General features: G+C 45.9%; 1 protein-coding gene and 1 pseudogene across 4 annotated transcripts in view; one reads left to right on the top strand and one right to left on the bottom strand.

Moving 5' to 3' along the window:
- The window catches only part of LOC310774159 (uncharacterized protein), a 794,006-nt gene that overhangs the window by 130,933 nt on the left and 639,605 nt on the right, over positions 1-23,468 (bottom strand). The gene's annotated exons all lie outside the window — the stretch shown is intronic.
- Positions 2,136-2,477, top strand: LOC310772619 (eukaryotic translation initiation factor 1 pseudogene; annotated as a pseudogene). Its single transcript has one exon. The product of its transcript is annotated as a eukaryotic translation initiation factor 1 pseudogene (transcript).

Here is a 23,468-nt window from a genome sequence, read left to right as displayed (position 1 = left end):
TCCCATGCGAATTCCCCCGAGCAGCACACACACACAGACAGAGCCAGTCGCTCTGCTCTGCTGACTTGATTTCCATAAAAGTTGGCGTTGCTTGTACACAGTGATGATATTATATTAGCCGATATGTTTAGAGAAGCTTTGTCACGTTGTCACGTCGTAGTATAGCGTTATATTTTACATGTGCGCTAAACTGCGACCATATTTGTTTGCGGAAATATCAGACTGCTCTCTCTGCTGCTCAGAGCACAGAGAGCCCAGCTGCTGCTGGCCTGCTGCGCGCGCCCGCGGAGCTTGGGGCTCGTCCATGTAACAGTACGACTCTCGCCTGCCTGGACTGGAGACAGTGCTTGCAACTCGGACTGATAATATAAACATCATCATTCGAGCTTATCCAGGTAAGATATCAATAAAGTAATGACACATTCAGCGGGAAACTAACTATAATTAAGACATGTGCCAACTTTGACGACGTTTGGTTCAGTATTTTAAGAGCAAACTTCAATAAGAATAGGCTTGGAGTTCTGAGGAGCTGAAAGGGTACAGGGGGGGTAAGGGAGTAATTATCTTGAAATCCCATAGTCTTTGGGAACACCGTGACGTAACGACGTGTCAAATATCCCATTCATTTGAGAGAAAAAAAAAAGCAGTCTTTGACCCTAAGAGGGCGCTTATGCCAGATATGCTGCTGAAAAATGATACAAATGGTAAAATGGGCAGTGGTGGCCCAATGGTTAGAGAAGCGAGCTTGTGACCGGAAGGTCGTCGGTTCAATCCCCGGGACCGGCAGGATAAATCTGGGTGGGGAAAGTGAAAAGGCAGCACTTGCCCCTCCCTCATTACCACCACTGAGGTGCCCTTGAGCAAGGCCCTTATCCCAAACCGCTCCAGTGGAGCTGATCAGTGGCCAGCAGATCAGACTGTGGTTGTACTGGTCAGCTTCCAGGTATGAATGTGTGTGTGAATGTGAACAGGGCACTCCTGAAAAAGAGAGCATTGCTCTCAGTGAGACTCCCCCTGTATAAATAAAGGTAAAAAAAAAAAAAAAAAAAAAAAAATGGCAACAGTTTGGTGTCAAATGTGGAAATTCTGACCAGAATTCTTCACACATCACCCCCAAAGTCATATATATTGGTTAAAAGCTGAAAAAAAGTGTTTTGGAGGTAAGTTCTCCTTTAACCTTGAGAGCAGCAGCAGATCAAGGAAGCTCTCTCCAAATTACTCAACAATAATTTAAAACTAGCCAGGGGGATCAGACTGGACAGCTATTCAAACTATTCATCATTCATCTAGTTTGACAGTTATTGAGAGTTGATTTGAGTTAATGAGTTATTCATTTGAGTTAGTGTGGACCAGTGATGTCACTGGTCCACACTTTAACACTCAATAACTGTCAAATTAAATGACAGACTTCAAAACCGTTTACAGTTTTCTGATATACTACTGATGTTCTAATCATACAAAGCTGGTTGAAAATGGGCGGAGTGTTCCTTTAACATTAAATAGTAGCTTTAAATCATTTTATCGTTTAATCATTTTATATGCAGAAAATCCAAGCTCTGCCCACACTGTTTGATTGACAGGTGAGTAGCCTGGGTGAACCCAGCCTCCACGTGACCTGCTCTCAGTCAGACCTGTTCTCAGTCACTACAGTGTGACTGGGAACTCAGAGAGCAGGTCACGTGGGGGCTGGGTTTACCTAGGCTAGGTGATGTGTGGGAAGAGGCTCGGCATCATTATGTTGTGTCAGTGATGTCACTCAGTGAGTGATGTCATCAGTGAGCGATGACATCGGTGATGTCACTACAGCAATTGTGATGTCATCAGTAGGTGTTATCATCAGTGATGTCACTCAGTGTGTGTGAATTCATCAGTGATTTATTACATCGATGATGATGTCAAGCGTGACATCACTGTCTGACCAGCACTCGCTCCCCGGCATTTATGACATCATTGATGATGTCACAATGTATGACATCAGTGATGTCATGAATGCTTTCCTGCAGAGGCTATAAGTAGGACAGGTCTCCATTTTGTGAGAGCTTCTAAAGCTGATCCAAGTGTTGTAACAGGAGGATCTCAGATACGACTGAAAACCCATCCGATAAACTGCACTCGCTAACAAGAAATCTTATTGAATGTCCGCTATCCAGAACCTCCAAACTTTTGACCCCTTTGCTGATGCAACTAAGGGTGATGACCATCTCCCAGCTGGGACAGAAGACTACATCCACATAAGAATCCAACAGAGGAACGGAAGGAAGACCCTCACCACCGTCCAGGGCATATCCGCCGACTACGACCGCAAGAAGCTCGTCAAGGCCATCAAGAAGAAGTTTGCCTGCAATGGGACAGTGATCGAGCACCCAGAGTATGGGGAAGTCATCCAGCTGCAAGGAGATCAACGCAGGAACATCTGTCAGTTCCTCATCGATATCGACCTGGCCAAGGAGGACCAGCTCAAAGTCCACGGCTTCTAAAAGCTGCCAGCAGCCCTCTCCTGGATCAACAACCCTGAACCCTGAACACTCAACTCAGAATTTCCAACCTCCAACATAGTTGTTTTCCAACTGTTTTTAGATCTGAGTTACAAAAACACACCTAGCTCATTTATTTTGTAAAATAGCTGTTGAATTCAACATAATATTGTTATAATCAGAGCAAAATATAAACAATACAAACACAACGGTTGCCTGGCGGCCAGGTCACCACTATAGCAATGTGATATAATTGATCTCCGATGATGATTTCATAGTATTTATTTGTTCTGTTGATTGTGTTTGTATTTATGAAAAAAAGAGTGTCTTGGGACGCTAGACAATTTACTGAACTTTCTGACAATAAACTGAAAGAAAATCAAATCACAAATCATGTCACAGACAGTAATGACGTCATAAATCACAAATGATAAAAACAAAATCAAATCAGAGTGATGGGGTCATAAATCACGAATGATGTTATACAGTTCAGTTCTAGACGGCTTGGCCTGGTGGCCATATCACCAATGATGTCATAAATCACTGATGATGTCACACACAGTGATGATGTCATAAATCACTCATGATCTAATACAGTTCTAGACACCTACCTAAACATAACAGTTTAACATAACCTAGTTTGAGTGTAAAGTCTCACTAAGTCCGAGTTTACGCACTACTAAAAATATATGGGTTGCACCAAGTGAAATAGTTACAAGCATAAGTTATGGCCATATCACCAATGATGTCATAAATCACTGATGATGTCACACACAGTGATGATGTCATAAATCACTCATGATCTAATACAGTTCTAGACACCTACCTAAACATAACATAGTTTAACATAACCTAGTTTGAGTGTAAAGTCTCACTAAGTCCGAGTTTACTACTAAAAATATATGGGTTGCACCAAGTGAAATAGTTACAACATAGGCATAAGTTAGAACTTAAATCTTACACCTACCCTTTACTAGGTGTAAAGTCCTCCGTAAAATAGCAGTTGGCACGGATTGCAACTTGGCACGATGGCTCATCGTTGTTTTGCGTCCGCAACGCGTTCTTCTCCATGATAAATTACACCATTTGACATTTTCCACAAGTGATTTCCACTGCATACACATTAAATAACAGCAATTAAGTAGCCAGGCAGGATAGTGGTGATGAAGCTCTCACCACAGATAAACTAACAGTCTATGAACCTAACTTACGTTAACTCAATAACGTTCTCATTTGGTTCGTGTTAATGAAATATGAAAGCACTAATTTGCGGTGGGCAACATGTCCCAGCCGACTGTTTATATTCCGCTTTAATTCATTATTATTTGGGTAGTGTTGTTGATGCAGTATGCAATCAAGTCAACAAGTTTTCATACGCACGCAACGGTATTAAACATCGATTTCACCGTGCTTTTCACTGATTGGTCACAGATACTGTACACGCCATTTTCTGCTACAGTATTTTGGCTAGTGTGGAGTTTAAGGTCTACTAGATAAGATGTACCTTACGTCTCCGTGGTGCAACTAAACAAAGACACAACTTTAGTGTCAAACTAACTAATTTGAACGTAGCAGTTAGTGTGGACCCTACACCCTAACTTAAGACAGAACTTTGCGTTCAGCTGGTGCAACAGGCTGCTTGGTCACGCGAGAGACTGTGGGCCCTATCGTTGCATCGGCGCAGTTTCTAGGCCGAGCGGCAGGCGCAGATCAAAGCAGTGGGCGTGGACAGGCGCACTTGATATCGTCGTGCTGGCGCTAGATGCAGCCCAAAGCATTACAACCACGCCTTTTAGGCGTAAAATTATGCACTGTCATGCTCATTGGATAAGTGCAATAAACGAATGGCACGCTTGCCTTTTTAGCTCCAATTCCACTGATCCCGCAAAACCAGACGAAACCCAAGCCTCTGATCCCCCCCCCCCCCCCCACCTCCCTTCATCCCGTCTGTCTCCATATATCGGCTATTATTCCATATTATGATGCTTCTCAAACCAATCTAACTGCAGTTTAAATACTGCAAGCATGTAAATACGCTACACTATAGCAATATCAAAGTGAAAATAATGTTCTATGCATCAGCTAGAAAAATATAGCCTATTAGATTGGTGAAAGTTTGTCCAGAAAGATATCATTTTCTCTCGCCTGCTGCAGGAAGGATGATGCACATAAATATAGCCTACATTATGTCAAGTCATTGCATAAATGTGTTTTTATTGTAAAACTAAATGTGAAATAGGGCCAAGTTATTGGAGGGACATCACAGTATAGCAGATGCCATTTGAAGCGCGTTCCGAAGCGCGTTCCGCTGTTACTTCTCTAAATCACGTTAACTCGACAAGGGGTATATATAGGCCCAGGAGGACATATATGTTTCACATAGGGTGGTGTTTTCATTTCGATGTTTTATTTGGTCCAATATTGAAATGTTGACAATGGCAGGCTGTGTTACCATTACACATTAATTTAGAACTACCTTTTATATCTATTTTGGCTCATTTGGTTGCTATTTAGTAGCGAAATGGAGAAACACAATGCATGCTGGGAACTCAGAGAGAGAGAGAGAGAAGGGTGACAGAGAAGAGGCAGTGAAGGCACAGAATAGGCCTGCTTTTCAAAAGCGCAAAGCGCTAAATGTACGCCAGGTCCCAAGATATCACTAGGCTGGTATTTAGCGCCGACACGCCCACTTTGGGACTGCGCCACACCCATTCGGCCTAAAGCGCATTTGGCAGCCTAAAGCCTATTGCTATCTTGCCGAAACAGGCGCAAGGCACGTTTTTTTGCGGTTAAGGCCCGTAATAGCGCCGATGGCCTGTGGGAGAATAGAGCCCTGTATGTATGTAGGTGGAGATCGGAAGGATTGACAGAATGTAGGGAAACAGTGGATGGATAAATCCAGGAGGTGCTAATGCAACATAAAGGATGCCAACTGCAATAAAACACCACAGAAGTGGCCAGGTCACTATAGTGATTGTCATAATATCACAGATGTCATAATTATGTCGTAATTGTGCGTTTATATCCTGTTCAAACTCGAGCAATTGTGATCTCACCAGTGAAGTCACTCGGGCAATTGTGATGTCATCGGTGAGTGATCTCATCGAAGAAGTGATGTAATCGTGCTGATGTCATCAGTGATGTCACTTGAGCAATTGTGATGCCATCAGCGATGTCACCAGTGAGTGGTGTCATCAGTGATGTCACTTGAACAATTGTGATGTCATTGGTGATGATGTCATCAGTGCCCCCTTGCATAGACCCTGTGTCTTGTGGAACAAAAAGGTACTTTGAGGAAGAAGGGGAACCAGACGCTGGCTTCCGCCCCTGGGCTGAATTCTGTATTAACGGAGGACCCCTTCACGAAGGTGAAGGCGCTTTCGCGCTCAGGAGGGATGAGGAGCGGAGGAACATGAGACGAGGTGCAACAGCCAAGATTGAGAAACACCGGAAACTTTAAAGAAGAACCAGGTCTAGAATGAGACCATTCAACTGTGAGAGGCAGCAATGTGCCGCAAGGCAGCCAGTCTGCCGGAAAGCCATTAGAAGAAGACCCTGGGCCCTATCTTCCGACAGGCGATATCCCCTATTAGCGCTTGCGCACCTGTTTGCGCGTGCCTTAAAGCAGGGAAGATTGCAGTCCGCTGTCCAGGTGTTATGCCGAGTTTTGCACCCCCGCCAGACAGCAGCAAAACGCATCCCCACCTCACGGGAACATATTGTAATGATTTACAGTATACAGAAACATAACTATTTAAAAATGATATATTTGTTCGGGTAGACGTGACTTCCCTGCTTTTAAGTTAAAAAAGCCCCAAAATATGGTGGTGATGCATGGTTAAAGCATAACTCGTCACAACGGGCGCAAACGCAGATTAGAGGCGTGCCAAATCATTTATGCACGGCGCAAACGGGATTTGGGCGGCGTTAACCACCAGAATTATTCACAGGTGTGGCCTGGCAATGCCTGGGCGTTACATCAATCAAACCAGATTCCCGTCTTGCTGCAGTAATACAGTTTGCATGAAGCATGCTGTAATTCTTCCCATGCGTAATTTGGATGTAGGTGTAGGCCTATTGACTATTATCCCTGTCTCATAACGACACCATCACATCATATACCTGTTAAAAACATCAGAGTTTTGATGCGATTCGAGTTATTTTGTTGACTGGGCTGGGACAATAGAAACATGTTTGCAGCGGGTAAACGGCGGAGACAAAAGAAAACATTGGAGGATTTACAGTGAACCCAATTAAAACTCGACTCGTGCCGAGGCTTGTGCCAGATCGGCTGTGATGCCAACGACCCTCCGGGTTATAGCAGGTGAAGGTGAATAGCCTATTGCAAGTAGGCTACAATGTACAAGTTTTCTCAATTAATTTACCATAACCCCTCCTTGCAATGTGATAAAAGTTTCTCAGTGAATTATAGTTGATTGCCTCACCGAATAATCTGCTGGTTACCCAATTTTAGCAGCAGAATTTGATGTCCTGGGGTGGCACGTCCGTGAGTAATGACGTTTCTGCGCTGCGCAGAGATTATGGTACGGGATCCAGCGCAGCGAGGTATTTAGCGCGTTAGAGGTCCTTTTCAAAGCTCTTAGCGCAAAGTAACTGCGCGCTGCTGACGATAGGATAATGCCATCTATCCCCACATTTTAGCAACGAAACGCCTGCTTTGGCATGGGGCACGCCTATGCCCAGTATAATTATAACAGGCATGCGCTTGTGTCCACCCCCAATTTGCATTGTGCATGGCGTTAAACGAGCGCAAACGCTAAATTAGCGCTTTTGGGAAGATAGGGCCCCCTGTGTCTTCTTCATCAATATCAAAATTATTGAAATTCCAAAATATAAAACAAAGAAAGCTTCTGCCCACCTTAGAGGTGATCTTAGGAATGATGCTGTGTCGAAGACAGATAGATCGCAAGAACACAGAAAAATCACCCACACACCTCATCAATACACCTGATGTCACATTACATTATGGCATTTAGCAGAGACGCTTTTATCCAAAGCGACTTCTAATATCACATTTTGTCAACAGTAAAGAAATCAACTATGCAACAGTCTATGACAGCTAAGACTTTCTGAAGGAATAGAGTAGTAGGCTACTTGTCTTGTAGAAAGTAGTTTGAGAAGGAATAAGTAACAGAGATCCCCCCCACCCCCCAGAAGAGCGAGAAAGATGTTAGTTCAAGACAACAAATATGGCAAGCTTGATCTCATTGAAATGCATCGTAACAAAATCTAAGATGCACATCTATAATGTAACATATATTAGGGGTGTCACGATACACCCAGTTCACGATACGATACACGATATTGGGTTCACGATAACGACGATACGATATTTTAACAATATTTTTTTGCGATCTATTTGTAAGTTGAGGGGGCATCCTCCACGCTAATTTGAGTAATTTCACCATTTTCATCCTCCGTGTCTGTAACGTCCCTCGTCTGTTCAAACAAAGCAATGAAAAGGAGAGCAAGCATGCAATCAGATGCAGATCAGTGCCACCATGTTCAGCTTCTTTTTCTCGCGATATGAGATTTCATCTCAACGATACATATTGTCACGTTTTGATATCGCGATATATTGTGGGACGATATATTGTGACATCCCTAATATATATATAAGAGCTCATTTTGAGAGTCTTAATTTGCGTTTTATCATTAATTGTGTCCATGCAATAGATAAAAAACAATGACATAATCATGAAAGAGAGGATAAATCAGAGTATGGAATCTTATGTGAATCTTCAGATAAACCCTAAAACGTTTACTAGAAACTGAACTTAACGATTTCTCCCCAGAAACGACTGGAACTAACGTGTATCTTCAAACATTGTTGCCACAGGTTGAGCAACTTAATTTTATGCTCAAAATCACATAAACACCAACACTAATTTTAAAAATGCGAGAATACTTTGTCAAAATACACTAACTCCACCAAAGCACTGCAAATGTGTCTCAAAATCATATGATTCTTTAAAAACACTAGCACAAGTTTTCTCCCAACAGTAGCATTTAGTCAATCACAATGACATAAAATAGTAACGGCAGATGGTACTGCAGAAAATGCATTACTTTATATATCTCTCTCTCTGCTGCTCTATATTGTTCTGTGTCCACACTCCACATTTAACTAAATCAGTCCAAACAGGTCCCTTTTTATAGTCATGCTTGAAAGAACCGCAAAGTCAACCCCTGGGTAGTGGGTATGTCTCCAATTTAGACGGGAATCAGCTCAGCTGTGATTGGTCTATTTGCATAACCTCAATCAGCTGTTTCTCAATAGCAATGAAAAAATATAGGACATTTGTGTTTCAATATACAATGTGAACTGCTGTTCACTATAACTTTAATAGCCTATATGCGTGGTTTAAGACATGGGGTTATATGTTCTGGCATACAGTGTGCAAGCATTTCTAAATTTGGCAGGAAAATCCAGTTTTGGTCTTTGTAGCCTATATATAATGTGTTTATTTTGTGTCAAAGGAACAAGAAATGTGTTCATGGTAAGTTAAGTTAAGTTAAGTTAAGTTAAGTTAAGTTATCCTTTATTTATCCCCTTGGGGTAATTCATCCTCTGCATTTTACCCATCCTCTACTAGGAACCTTCCTAGAACTAGGAGCAGTGGGCAGCCACAGTGCAGCGCCCGGGGACCAACTCCAGTTATTTTTGCCAGTACCTTGGTCAGGGGCGCTGACAGGAGTATTAACCCTAACATACATGTCTTTCTTGATGGTGGGAGGAAACCGGAGCACCCAGAGAAAACCCACACGGACACGGGTAGAACATGCAAACTCCACACAGAAAGGACCTGGGACGGACCGGGGTTCGAACCCGGGACCTTCTTGCTGTGAGGCAACAGTGTTAACCACTGAGCCACCATGCAGTCTTTTTTTTTTTTTTGGTATGGCCCGCTAACTGTGTTAAGACTTGAAAATGTGATTACAGAACTGATAAAAGCTTGCTAGCAGTTGCAAAAACGAATACACACAGATACTGTACATAAACTCAAGTAGTCACTATCCTGTGTGGACTATCATGTGTCTCTTCACAGCTCCTCTATGGCGGAAGGCTTTACCACAGACTGAGCAATTAAAAGGTTTCTCACCTGTGTGGACTCTCAGGTGTAACTTCACCTGTCTTTTACTACAAAAACTTTTACCACAGACTAAGCAATTAAATGGTTTATCACCTGTGTGGACTCTCAAAATATGCACCTTCAAGTCTCCTTTCTGACTATGACTTTTACCACAGAGTGAGCAATGAAAAGGTTTCTCTCTTCTGTGGACTGGTATGTGCCTCTTCAAGTATCCTTGACGACCAAAACTTTTACCACAGACTGAGCAATTAAATGGTTTCTCACCCGTGTGGACTCTCGTATGCACGTTCAAGTCTCCTATTTGACTATAACTTTTACCACAGACTAAGCAAGTAAATGGTTTCTCTCCTGTGTAGACTCTCGTGTTTCTTCACATCTCCTCTAAGACCAAAACCTTTCCCACAGACTGAGCAATTAAATGGTTTCTCACCTGTGTGGATTGTCATATGGGCCTTCAAGTTCCCTTTCTGCCTACAACTTTTACCACAGACTGAGCAATTAAAAGGTTTCTCGCCTGTGTGGACTCCCATGTGTCTCAGCAGAGTTCCGCTGCCGTCAACTACAACTTCTGAATTTATATCAGATTTATATATCATTTATATCAGAATAAACAAGTTGAAGATATCCCGGTTGTTTCGGTCCAAACCTTCCCAAAGACGACACAACACAGAAGTTAACCGGTTACATTTATTCTGAAAGTATATAACAGTATTTCCGTTGCTATTCTGGCTAACTGTTGCTGCCTTGTGTGTGTGCGTGTGTGTGTGTGTGTGTGTCTGTGTGTGTGCGTGCGTGTGTGTGTGTGTGTGCCTGCGTGTGCGTCTCTGCGTAAGTCTTATGTTGAGCTGCGCTGGCCCCTGAGCCCCACCCGTGGTAGACAGAGCAGAGAGAGAAGCAGTGAGGCGAAGTGGCAGCAAAACAGTTTTTTTTCCCTTATGTAAATTACCACATGCATGTAAACACAATGGGCAATTATGAAGGTCAGGAAAAGAGAGCGTAAAGAGCGAAGAACTCTCTCAGGAGTTAACCATGCTCACTGTACATTTATTAGTTGCAAATGGACTGCGTTCAGTTCACCGTTATGACACAATATGAGCTTGTTCAATGAACGACACTCTTTCAGTGTGTTCATGCACAACTGCTGAATGTGACACAATATAAATGAAAAATGTGAGAAAGAAAGCTGTAGGCCTACATACTACCCCGAGTAGTCATAAGTAAGGACAGGCCCTTATTCCACAAACCTAACTGCACATATAGCCTACCCATTCAATCCGCGGATTGTCTCAGGAGTGGTGGTTACTTTCCTGTGTGGGATCTCATGTGTCTCTTCAAGTTCTTTCCATAACCAAAACGTTTACCACAGACTGAGCAAGTAAATGGCTTCTCTCCTGTGTGGACTCTCACATGTTTCTTCAAGTCTGCTTTTTGATTACAACTTTTACCACAGACTGAGCAAGTAAGTGTTTTCTCTCGTGTGTGGACTCTCATATGCACCTTCAAGCTTCCGTCAAGACCAAAACGTTTACCACAGACTGAGCAAGGAAATGGTTTCTCTCCTGTGTGGACTCTCATGTGTCTCTTTAAGTGTCCTTCTTGACTACAACCTTTACCACAGAATGGGCAAGTAAATGGTTTCTCTCCTGTGTGGACTCTCATGTGTCTCTTCAGGTTTCCTTCGAGACCAAAACTTTTACCACAGACTGAGCAAGTGAACATTTTCTCTCCTGTGTGGACTATCATATGCACCTTCAAGTTTCCTTCAAGACCAAAGCTTTTACCACAGACTGAGCAAGTAAATGTTTTCTCTCCTGTGTGGACTCTCTTATGCACCTTCAAGTTTGCTTCAAGACCAAAGCTTTTACCACAGACTGAGCAATTAAATGGTTTCTCTCCTGTGTGGACTCTCATGTGTCTCTTCAAGTGTCCTTCTTGACTACAACTTTTACCACAGACTGAGCAAATGAAGGGTTTCTCACCTGTGTGGACTCTCATATGTACCTTCAAGTATTGTTTTTGACTATAACTTTTACCACAGACCGAGCAAGTAAATGGTTTCTCTCCGGTGTGAACTCTCATGTGCACCTTCAGGTTTTCTTCACGACCAAAGGTTTTACCACAATCTGAGCAACTAGAGCGTTTCTCCCCAAGTTCTTCATTGTTTTCCAGTGAGTCTAAACCTGACTGAGGTTCACTAGTTTCATTCCAATCATCATCACTGTCTTCAGTCTTGCCATCACTAGTTGGTTGTAAATCACTATCTGAATATTCAACTTCAACTTCAACTTCACCAGCTTCAGCCAAGTTCCTGGCTGGATCTGATACTCCACAGTCCTCTTCATCAGCTTCTGTTTCCATCTGTTCAGTTGAGCTGCTGGCTAGAGGCTCTCTCTCTCTGTTCTCAGTTTGGCTTTGATGAAGTTGTGAGGACTGAGGTTTATCTTCATCATCTTCACAGGGACAGGAGTGAATGGGAACTCTGTGATACGGGCCCCCTCCAGCCCTGGAAGCTGCTCTCCCTCCTGACTGGTCCAGAGTTCCTCCTGTTCCTCTTGAATGTGTCGGGGCTCTGGGTCCTCCTGGTTCAGACTGGAGCTCCACTCCTGCTGCTCAGCGGGAACCTCTTCTTTACAGAGCAACAGCTGCTGGAGGTCTGGAGGCACAAATGAAATAAACATTAACATTAAGGAAAACTACCTAAAACACTAAGACCAGAGCAGATCAAGTCACAGTCAAAAGCAAGACTTTGAGCGGGTCGAGACCGAGTCAAGACCGAAACCGCGACACTCGAATCGCAGCAAGAGCGAAGTAATGGGAGGAGGACACCGTGTCAAATCCTGCAACGCCACCAATTTGATGACTCGTTTGAAGAGCCGCCACGCAGGAGTTCACAAAGAATAGGAACATGATGATGATGCTACTCGCAAGGCAAGCAGCCAGCAACTAAAACAGCAGCAGCCGCAGTTACAGCAAGCAGTCGACAAAATAAAGACATTTGTGAAGGACAGCACAAAGGACAAGTCAATCACAAACAAGGTAATGGAGATGATTGCTCTTGATGACCAGTTTTGGGCACTTAAAAATAAAAAGTCAAAAGTGCAGAGTCAGGTGTAAAATGTTATTAAAGTGACAAACTCTAAATATGAATGACTGGGACATCTACTAGTTTTGGTTTGCATGCTAGTAACTGCATGCTACATTTTTCTATTTCTATTTTCTTCATTCATCAGACTCATGGCCTGAAATTCATTTTGCAAACTGGGGGGAATTCCCCCTGTATGTTCTTCAGATAGGGGGGATTTAGAGACTTTGGGGGGGATTTTTTTCAGGCAATACGATAACCGATGAAAATCTGCTTCTCCTGTCCGATAACCGATAATAATTTCGCATTTTTGTATTTGAAAAGATAACTTCTTAACATGGGGTAAGAAAGGCAGATGTAGTGAGCAAAGATGGATGATTTAATATTCCATAGCTGACCAAACAAATCTAACTGACATCACTATTGTGAACACAAAACAAAGAACACTTCTGATGTAATATGATGAGTGTTTTAGTAAAGTGTATCACTCAATACAAAAAATAAAGGCTTTGATAGAACCAAAAGCCTATGGCTGCTTAGTCTGCAGATAAAACACAATGACAAAAGCACTTATTCAGGGATGCAAAGGATGGATAGTGGAAAAAGGTGAGAGATAGCAGGGCAGACATAAAATCATTCACTTAAGTGCCCTATTTTGGGATGAAAAAGGTGACTGTCTCCTAACGGTGACAAGTTTGCATCCCTGCTTGTTGTCATGTTACTGGTAACTTGTCATGTTACTACCGCGTTCATGATAACTCGGACCGCCGGAAAACATACAATCCGCTACAGAAAAATGTATATTGTTTGTTTAATAACTGGCCCCTGGCCTTCTATCCTTTCACGAAAGTGGCCTCCGGGCAAAGCAAGTTGAGTATCCCTGCTGTACAGAGGATGGACACGATGCTGCAGTTTGTAGAGGAGTGAGGAGATGTGGAAAGTGTGGAGTGGAGAGTTGTAAGGAGGAGGACTGCACTGGATTACACCATGTAGGGGGGGGGGGCGCAATGCCCAAAACGGATAAAGGAAAAGATTCAAGAATGTGAATGCTGTCAGAGGAAAGAACAGGGTATTTCGTACGCTGAAGCAGTCAAAAGAGTGGAGAGAAATGATGTAGTGGAAGTGGAGGCAGTGGTCAAGTCAAGTCAATTTTATTTATATAGCACAATTCATACATAAAGCAATTCAAAGTGCTTCACAAGACATTACAGACAGAATAAAAGAAGATAAAAAGACAATAAAAAGCAAAAAATCAGTAAGATGCTACACGTTTGGTCAATACAGGAAAATAGGATAAATAGACATTTCAACAGTTAAAAGCAGTGCTAAACAGAAAAGTTTTTAGACCATTTTTAAAAATAGAAAGTGTTGAGGAAAATCTGAGGGCCTCAGGCAGGTTGTTCCAGCTAACAGCAGCACAGTGGTGGTGGTTAGTAGTAGTGGTGGTTAAAGTATCGGAACCGAAGAGAAATGGAGACAAACAAAACATATGTCTGGATAAAAACGGCTTTTTGACATTCATGGCTATGGTAGTAAATTGTGCAGATCAGGTATAAGGGAAAATGGAAAAAATAAAGATGGTGGTTCCTGAACATAAACCAGACCAGCACATCTGGGTAATTTGCAAAACATGAAGGCCGCGCCCCTTTTTAGGTGACAACACAAGCCACTCGCGTTGACTTCAATGAAAAGTAGCCGTACCAAAAAAATCTATAGAAAAATAACAGAATTAATTTTGTTTATAAATGACCCAAATGACACCATGACATGACAATATATTTCAACTCGGCCGGCCATAGAATGCGCAAGACACATCGACACGAGGTACTTGCCTTATATGAACGCTGTATCCAGTTTCCACTAGGTTACATGCATCATCCACATTGACGGTGTCACCCCTACTCTATTAAAACATATCTATCGCAGACTAGGGATGTCAAAAATAATCGATTATAAGATGCATCGTGATGCGGACGTGGACGATTCTGCATCGATTCACAAATGTCAAAAATCGATTATAAAAAAAAACAAAAAAAAAAAACTTTTTTTTAAATAATCAAATAAAATATAATGGAAGTACATGCAGTTGTTTATTTGGATCATAATACAATGCAATTCCAAATACACTTTTATTTTAAAAGTAGCCACACAGTGAGAAAAAAGAGAGTGAGAAAAAATAAATAATGAATTGGGAAAAAAAGTGATGCATCGAATGAAGATGCATCGAAATGCATCGATAATCGTAATCGAATCGAATCGTAGCCCTCTGAATCGTAATCGAATCAAATCGTGAAGCCAGTGAAGATTCACAGCCCTATCGCAGACCCGTGTTTTTTTTATTGTTAGTGAAACGATAACAACACAGCAACTCTTCGGCAAATCTCTATCAAATTAAACCGTTTTAAATAGTTTGTTTGAAGTGGTTTCGGCTTCTTGTACCATCTTTTACTATTCCCCTAAAAAGGGTTGGGCTGGAGGCTTGAAGACGCGGCGCAGTTCTGGTCTATTATTATGTTTATTTCTGGAGAGGAGATTGAGAAGACTTTGAGGGATGAATTTGCACAGACTCGGGCAAGTGTGTCTGAGTCATAGAGTGGACATTACTATGAATGGGAGCACATTGCGTGGACACATGAAGATCATTGTAAATAGTTGCACTACTATTGAGGGAAATACAAAAGTCAGTAGGTTCTGAAGAACAAGAACAATGGATGGATTGATCCAGAAGGAGGCGATAATGCAACATTTCGGATGCCAACCGCCGTTAAATCAAACAGAAGAAGAAGAAGAAGAAGTAGGCTAGTTCCTGGTTAAAGCTGTGAGCAGTGTAGCCGTTTAAATAACTTTGCTACTCGAGGCTGTCAAGGAATGGACAGGGTATGTATGTTGATTTTTTGTGGCATTGGTTTACTGTGTTTACTGGTCCCAATAATTTCCCTTGAGTAGACTTAAGCCACCAAACCGTTTGCATACCACTGTTAAAAAACTAACGCTAATGCGCTAATTAGCGTTAGCATGCTAACTCACGAGTATTCCTCCGCTAAATGCCTGCACAGATCCGCGGGGCTGGATTACTCTATATAATATTGTAGTCTATTATTATAACGTTACATATCAGATGGAGGTGGTGAGATTACCATCCTTGCCAGTTACAAAACAGGAAGGTTTAGAAGAGAGACAAAACACTGACTTACTTTAGAGACAACAAGTCACCACCTGGCCCCTCTGGCCTGGGACGTTTTCCCCAATTTATCCTGGGAATGGTGAAAAGGGTCTGCAGGACACCGACGGCATTCAGTAAGTAAAGCAATATATAATCTCGCAGTGCCAGTGTTTCGGATTATTTTGAGACTGAATTACATTGAGAGAGCCAATGGAATCGACTCGATTTTTCGTGGGTTTGGCTTTTTATCGTGCATTCCTTTATAACTGGGGACTGGTAATCTTACGACTTCAAAGGTCATGAGCTGGGCGGTGACGTCATCAGAGCTGGTATGTCCCATTCCAAACTCGTAGGAGTCTCAGCAGCCCCAACCTCAAAAATCCAAGATGGCTGCGCCGCGCAACAACAGTAGTAGTATAATCGTAGTAATGTTGTTTAGCACTTCTGTTTTGTTTGTGTCTCATTAAATCAGCTGTACACACAGCACTGCCTAACATCTATCTGTGTGGACATGAGGCTGCAATGTTTGTATGCGCAAATTGCCGCGAAATGCCATGTTGTCAATTTTATTGCTAACAATGGCTAACAATGGCTAGCCTGGCTAGCGACTGGATCTGACCAATGAACAGTGAACTTCCCAGCTCAAGTTTTCTGCAAATGGAACGCTAACAAAACGGATGTGATGTCATTTAGCCTCCACATCCCAGTTATTTTGCGATAAAGGAATGCACCATTAGGACCCCGTTCCTTCTTCTTCTGAGTTAGTGGCCGTTGGCATCCTTAAAGTACCATTACCGCCGAGGCGCCACCTACTGGATCTTTGCATTTTCACAGTGCAAACGTATTTGTATCTACTGTATGGTGCAAACTGTCCAAGATTGCACTGTGCTCCACTTTGTCCTACATGTCTAGTCTATTGACACAGTTTATAGGCTGCACATTACAAGGATAGATACTTGACATCAGGGTAAAATGAGGAACAAATGTTGACAACGTCATTTTGCGAGCCATTTATTGACATTTTGCAGTGTTTTGAGCAGGCATGACACAGCCACCACCTGCAGTTAATTCACACACACACACACACACACACACACTGGACTGTTAACATACAGATAGCCTACAGTCTGGTTCCAGCGAACAGACTGAGATATCGTTACCTTCTATGGATGCATACTGTAGCGTATCAGCATTACACATACAGGGGTGAGCATTGGTAGTGTCTCAACTACAGATAGGAACTGATGTGTGGGAGTGTTGTATTGGGGAACACTATGCTGTGGGGATACTTCCGGGGAGGACTGAGCATGCGCGTCAGTCTACACACACTGCTAGAAGGGAAGGCTGCTAGCTATGAGCGTGACAACCGCTGAGAGTTGTAATATAACTAACTGAGAATAAAGAACCTTGTACCATCAAGAAGCCTCTGCCTCATGAGTTACCAGGAACGTTACACTGGCGTCAGAAGTTTAAACGGTGAATATTGCCTCCAGATTCGGCGAAATGGTTAACAAGTTCCTGAAGAAAGAGCGCAAACGACTCAATCGAGAGGCGGGAAAAGCAAGAGCCGGGGCAGACTACCAGGCGTCCGAGGAGGAAGATGTCTGGGTAGACGCAGCCGCTACCACAGAGAGCCAAGCGGGAAAAACAGCAGAAAGCCTGGGGTTGGTGAAAATAAAATCCGAACCAGACAGCGCTATCACCGTAGCCACGGAAGCTATCCCGCGGCTCAAGGGAGCTAGCAGGCAAGCTAGCGAGGCGGGAGAAGGAGCGGAAGAACCGGGACCGGTGAGGGTGAAGATCGAGCGGGTTGACATTGCCGCTGTAGCCATGGAGGCTGTGCCACAGCCCAGCGGAGCTAGCCTGCGGGCCGAGGACAAAGACGGGACACGGGTCGAGGCGACAAAGGACGGCGGGCGGCGAGGAAGAAAGGAAATCACCCCGCCAAAATTCAACGGTAAAGGCGAGTGGGAGCCATATTGCACAATGTTTAACGTAGCAGCGGACATAAATGGCTGGTCGAGGGAAGAGAGAGCCAGTCACTTGGTGATGTCGCTCGAGGGCGAAGCTATAACATGTGTGGCAGCAATGGCAGACACAAAAGACTTAGACATTGTGATGGCGGCCCTGAGGAGGCGGTTCGGACGGTGCAAAGAGGAAGGCATCATGGTCGCGTAACTGTGTAACAGGCGCAGGCGACCAGGGGAGCCGCTGCGAGCGCTGGCTACAGACATTGAGATCCTCAGCCGGCGTGTGTACAGCCGGTTGCCGCCAGAAACACTAGACGAGCTAACACGAAATTACTTCATCCAGGCTATCGCGCCGCAAGGGCTACGAGAGCAAGTAATGTTGCAACGGCCAAAGACACTAGAAGTGGCGCTGGAGCTGGCGTTTGAAAGAGAGACAGTAGAGGGCTGGGCCATGAACAGCGAAGAGGGGAGAGCTACCCCCGTGGCGAGAATGGCAGCAGAAAGCCCGATACAAGAAGAGCCAGCGTGGAAGACGGCGTTGACAGAGCAAGGCAACAAGGTGAAAGAACTGTCCGAGTCAGTACAACAGCTGACAGAACAACTGCTCCGCAGAGCGACCCTGCAGTCCAACCCCGCTCGGCAACCCACACAGCGGAACAACAGCTGGGCCAGAGGGAGCATGATCTGCTGGGGTTGTGGACGCCCCGGGCATCGGGAAGCAGACTGCCGCCGGAGAGCGTGGAACCAGGGAAACGGCACAGGGCCCGTCCAGATGGGGCGAGACGGGTCTACGATGCCACAGTCCCCGTAGCCACGTCATCGCAGGAAGGAGCCCACCGACAGCAACGGGTAGGTAGGGCTCCGCCGGGCTCCGAAGTAGACGACATCGCCGGAGCTGTCAACATGCAGAGCGGGCCGCGCGCGATGAACGGCTGCCATGTTCCAGTCTACCTACAGGGGAGATACTGCGCCGCCCTGGTGGACACGGGGTGTACGGCAACGCTGGTGAACGTCAACATGATGCCCGAGGGGACGCGCCTGGAGCAGCCAGCAGCGCAGCGGCTAAGAACAGTATCCGGTGAGTTGATGCCAATGAGGGGGAGGGGACACGTAATGATAACAGTGGGGGGACAGACAGTGGACTTTCCGGTGTGGGTGGTAGAAATGACGGGGCCCTGCATCCTGGGGGAAGACTACTTAACGCTAAACAAATGCACAGTAGACCTAGGAAAAAGCACATTGACATTTGCAGGGGGGCCAGTAGTCCAGATGGGCCCACCCTCCCACCGTTCCAGAGGAGAGAGCTAATGTAAATAACATCACTGTATATCGCGTCACCGTAGTGCATGAGCCCCACCCAACAGACCAAGCCCCTCCACAAAGCCCCGCCCCTAGCCCACCTCCAAACACTTGCCCTCAGCCAGCGCAACAGGCAGAGGGAGAGAGAGAGAGGTTAGAGATGCTCAGGGGATTGCACCAACGCCAGAGGGAAGGGTTAGAACCCCAGCAGAGCGATGAACTGTGGAGAGTACTAGAGGAATATAAAGACATTTTCGCCATGTCGGATGATGAGCTAGGCTGTACCCACCTGGTGGAACACGAAATAGACACTGAGGGGGCGCGACCCGTCAGGTCATATCCCCGTCGGGTCCCCGCAGCGAGGAGAGAGATAGCGAACGAAGCTGTAGAGAACATGCTGCGGGCGGGGATCATTGAGCCATCAGACAGCCCGTGGGCGTCAGGAGTAGTGCTGGTGAGAAAGAAGAATAGCCCAAAAATGCGATTTTGTGTAGACTATAGGGGGCTGAACAAAGTGACAAAAAAAGACGCATACCCGATGCCCATCATCGAGGAACTGTTAGACGCCGCGGGAGAGTCATCCTGGTTCTCATCCCTAGACCTCCGTAGCGGGTACTGGCAGGTGCCCCTCCACGACGATGCCAAACAAAAGACCGCCTTCCGCACAGAGAAGGGGCTGTGGCAGTTTCGAGTACTCAGTTTCGGGCTGTGCAACGCACCAGCAACGTTCGAGAGGTTAATGGAGAAACTGCTGGGAGACATTCCCCGATCCGAATGCGTCGTGTATTTAGATGACATCTTGACACACGGGGGCACGTTCCAGGCAGCAGTGGGGGCGTTACGAAAAGTCCTGCAGAAGATAGCAGAGGCGGGTCTAAAGTTACACCCAGACAAGTGCCACTTCCTGAAGAGGAGGGTGGAGTTCTTAGGGCATGGCATCGGCGCGGGGGGCATTCGCACCCTGGAAGAGAAGACTCAGGCGGTCATGGAGTGGCCCACCCCCAGAAACAAAGGCGAACTCGAGAGCTTCGTAGGGCTAGCCGCATACTACAGGAAATTCGTAAACGGGTTTTCTAAAATAGCGGAACCACTGTTCAGGCTAAAAGAGAAGAACGCAGACTTCCACTGGACGACAGAATGCCACCTAGCCTTTAAAGCCCTCAAGAAAGCGCTGACCGAGTCCCCGGTGCTTAGAGCACCAGACCCCGCCCTGCCGTTCCTACTAGACACTGATGCCAGCAACGGGGGTATGGGGGCCGTGCTGTCCCAGGCGGGGCCGGACGGGGAGCGGGTGGTGGCGTACTACAGCAAGACTTTCGATAAAGCAGAACGTAACTACTGCGTCACCCGCCGGGAGCTCCTCGCCGTAGTAGAAGCACTAAGACACTTTAGATATTACCTCCTGGGACAGCCGCGGTTCACCATACGGACCGACCACTCGGCGCTGCAGTGGCTGTGGTCCTTCCGAGAGCCGGAGGGGCAAGTGTGCCGCTGGTTAGAGAAAATGGCAGACTACAACTTCACGATAGAGCACAGGGCAGGGGCGCGCCATGTCAACGCAGACGCCCTGTCACGACGGCCCTGCGCAGAGAGAGGGTGTACGTACTGCGAAAAGAGAGAAGGAAGAGAGAGAGAGCTCCAAGAGGAAGCTAGGATCTGCCCTAACCACACGGGGGATGGACCAGTGTGCAAGACGCTGCGGATGGCAGAGGCAGCAGATTGGAGGGGCCACCAAGAAAACGACAGGGAGCTGTCGCCAGTACTGCAATGGGTAGAAGAGGGCCAGAAGCCGCCCTGGGAAGAGGTGGCAGGGGCCACCGACACAACCAAAGGGCTGTGGGCAGGGTTCGACACCCTGAGATTGAGTAGCGGAGTGCTGATGAAGTCCTGGAAGGAGCCAGCGACAGGAGAACATAAGTGGCGGAAAGTAGTGCCGACGACGCTGAGGGAGGAGGTGTGCAGGAGCTGCCATGGAACTGTAGGGGCGGGGCACTTTGGTGTAAGCAAAACCCTCCATCGCATCAGACAAGGCTTTTATTGGGGGAGGATGGGGAGAGACGTACAGGACTTCTGTCGACGCTGCGACCTCTGCGCAGCGTACAAAGGCCCGTTAGACCAGTCTCGCGCCCCGCTCCAACAGCTAGCAGCAGGAGCCCCCATGGAGAGGGTAGCAGTAGATGTGATGGGACCTTTCCCACGCTCAGACAGTGGAAATCGATACGTCCTGGTCGCCATGGACTATTTCACAAAATGGCCAGAGGCGTACGCACTGCCCGACCAGGAGGCGGGGACGGTGGTCGACGCACTAGTAACCGGCATGTTCAGTAGGTTCGGAGCACCAGAGACCCTACACAGTGACCAAGGGAGAAACTTTGAGTCACGAGTGTTCGCCACCATGTGCGAGAAACTGAACATTAAAAAGACACGGACCACAGCATTGCACCCCCAGAGCGATGGCCTTGTAGAAAGATTCAATCGAACGCTGAAAAAGCAGTTGGCCATCCTCACGGAGGAGCACCAGAAGGACTGGGACACGCACCTGCCTCTCATCCTCATGGCCTACAGATCTGCCACCCAAGAGTCCACCTCCTGCACACCAGCTCTGCTCATGTTAGGTCGAGAACTGCGGACACCAGCAGAAATGGCGTTCGGCAAGCCACCAGATGCACTGGACGCTCCCCCGGGGCGAGAGTACGCCAGGAGGCTACAAGATCGCTTAGAGTCCGCTCACAACTTCGCTCGGGACCAGCTAGAGAAAGCAGGCATTAAACAAAAAAGGAACTATGATGTGAGGGCAAAGGGAAACCATTTCCAGGGGGGGGAGTTGGTCTGGGTGTACACACCCCGGAGAAAAAAAGGGCGTAGCCCTAAACTGGACTGTCACTGGACAGGCCCATGCAGGGTCATGGAGAGAATGGGGGAGGTGGTGTACCGAGTGCAGATGCCACTTGGTGGCAAGAAGGTACTCCACCGAGACAGGTTGGCCCCATACCGGGGGGGGGTGCACCTTTCCCCCAGATCTCGGCCGCTCAGCGGTTTCACCTAGACAGGCTGAAAGAAGGACTCTGTTTCCACAGAGAGGGGCGTCCGGCTATGACCGGGCGGGCCCCACTCAGGGACTTGAAGGCCCAGAGACACTGCAGGTGGGATCAGCCCCGCAGGCAGATTCACAGAGACTAACACGGCCACGGAGAGAGCAAAGGGCTCCAGGACGATTTAACAACTTTGAGTTGTATTAAAAAAAAAAAAAAAAAGAGGAGATGGTGGTTGGAAATGTTGAAATGTTGTAACAGAAAGTAAAGGATGTGCATGACATGAGATATTGTGGGGGAGGAGATGTGGGAAAGTCTGAGATTGCAACATAAAATGTGGTTGGAAAGAAAAGAAACAAAGAAGCTGTTAAAAAAAGATGTTGGGTGTGTTTTGGTACAAGGGGGTGTGTGATGTGTTATCAACGTGGGCGTTGACCTTATTGTTGGGCGGGGAGTATGTAGCGTATCAGCATTACACATACAGGGGTGAGCATTGGTAGTGTCTCAACTACAGATAGGAACTGATGTGTGGGAGTGTTGTATTGGGGAACACTATGCTGTGGGGATACTTCCGGGGAGGACTGAGCATGCGCGTCAGTCTCCACACACTGCTAGAAGGGAAGGCTGCTAGCTATGAGCGTGACAACCGCTGAGAGTTGTAATATAACTAACTGAGAATAAAGAACCTTGTACCATCAAGAAGCCTCTGCCTCATGAGTTACCAGGAACGTTACAATACGTTAATATTTCACTTGAGAGACATGCTGCTCGGTGATAGCAGTTCCCTTGCTGTGGTAAGTGCCAGTCCAGTGATGGGAGTTGTAGTAACGTTAGCTTGACGAGCAGCAGCCAGTGTTTGCCCTACCATTCCACAGGCCTGGCGGGCCCGCCAGGCCAGAAAAAAATAGCAAAAAAAAAAACTAACCCTAACCCAAAATTTTAATAAACGTTTATGGCATATTATTACAATACAACAATACTGGTGTTGACAGTGAACAGTAAGAGAAGATGCCAAATCATTCAAAACAATAAGCATTTTGCTTTTAGGAGCATTGTGCCAGCGTGCAGCGCTGTTCCAAAACGTGTCAACGTGTCGTCGCCTGGAAAACGCACATCCCATAATCCAACTGTTTGCATCGCATCCCATAATAGTATGATGATACTTGGGATGCCATTGCCAACATAGATGCGAACAGGTCAGTTAAAGTTTAGCGTCGCCAGCGAGGGCCCCCACCGTTGCGGTGGGGGTACGTTTCGAAATCCCTCCAGGCCTGAACATTTTTCTAGGGGAAACACTGCCAGCGCTTTGAGGTTCTCATTTGCGCGTGGCTCG

The sequence above is a fragment of the Poromitra crassiceps genome (assembly GCF_964638095.1).
Source record: "Poromitra crassiceps genome assembly, chromosome: 3".
Taxonomy (NCBI): domain Eukaryota; kingdom Metazoa; phylum Chordata; class Actinopteri; order Beryciformes; family Melamphaidae; genus Poromitra; species Poromitra crassiceps.
Note: the sequence above shows the minus strand (reverse complement) of the source record. Positions and strands in the feature narration are given on the sequence as shown.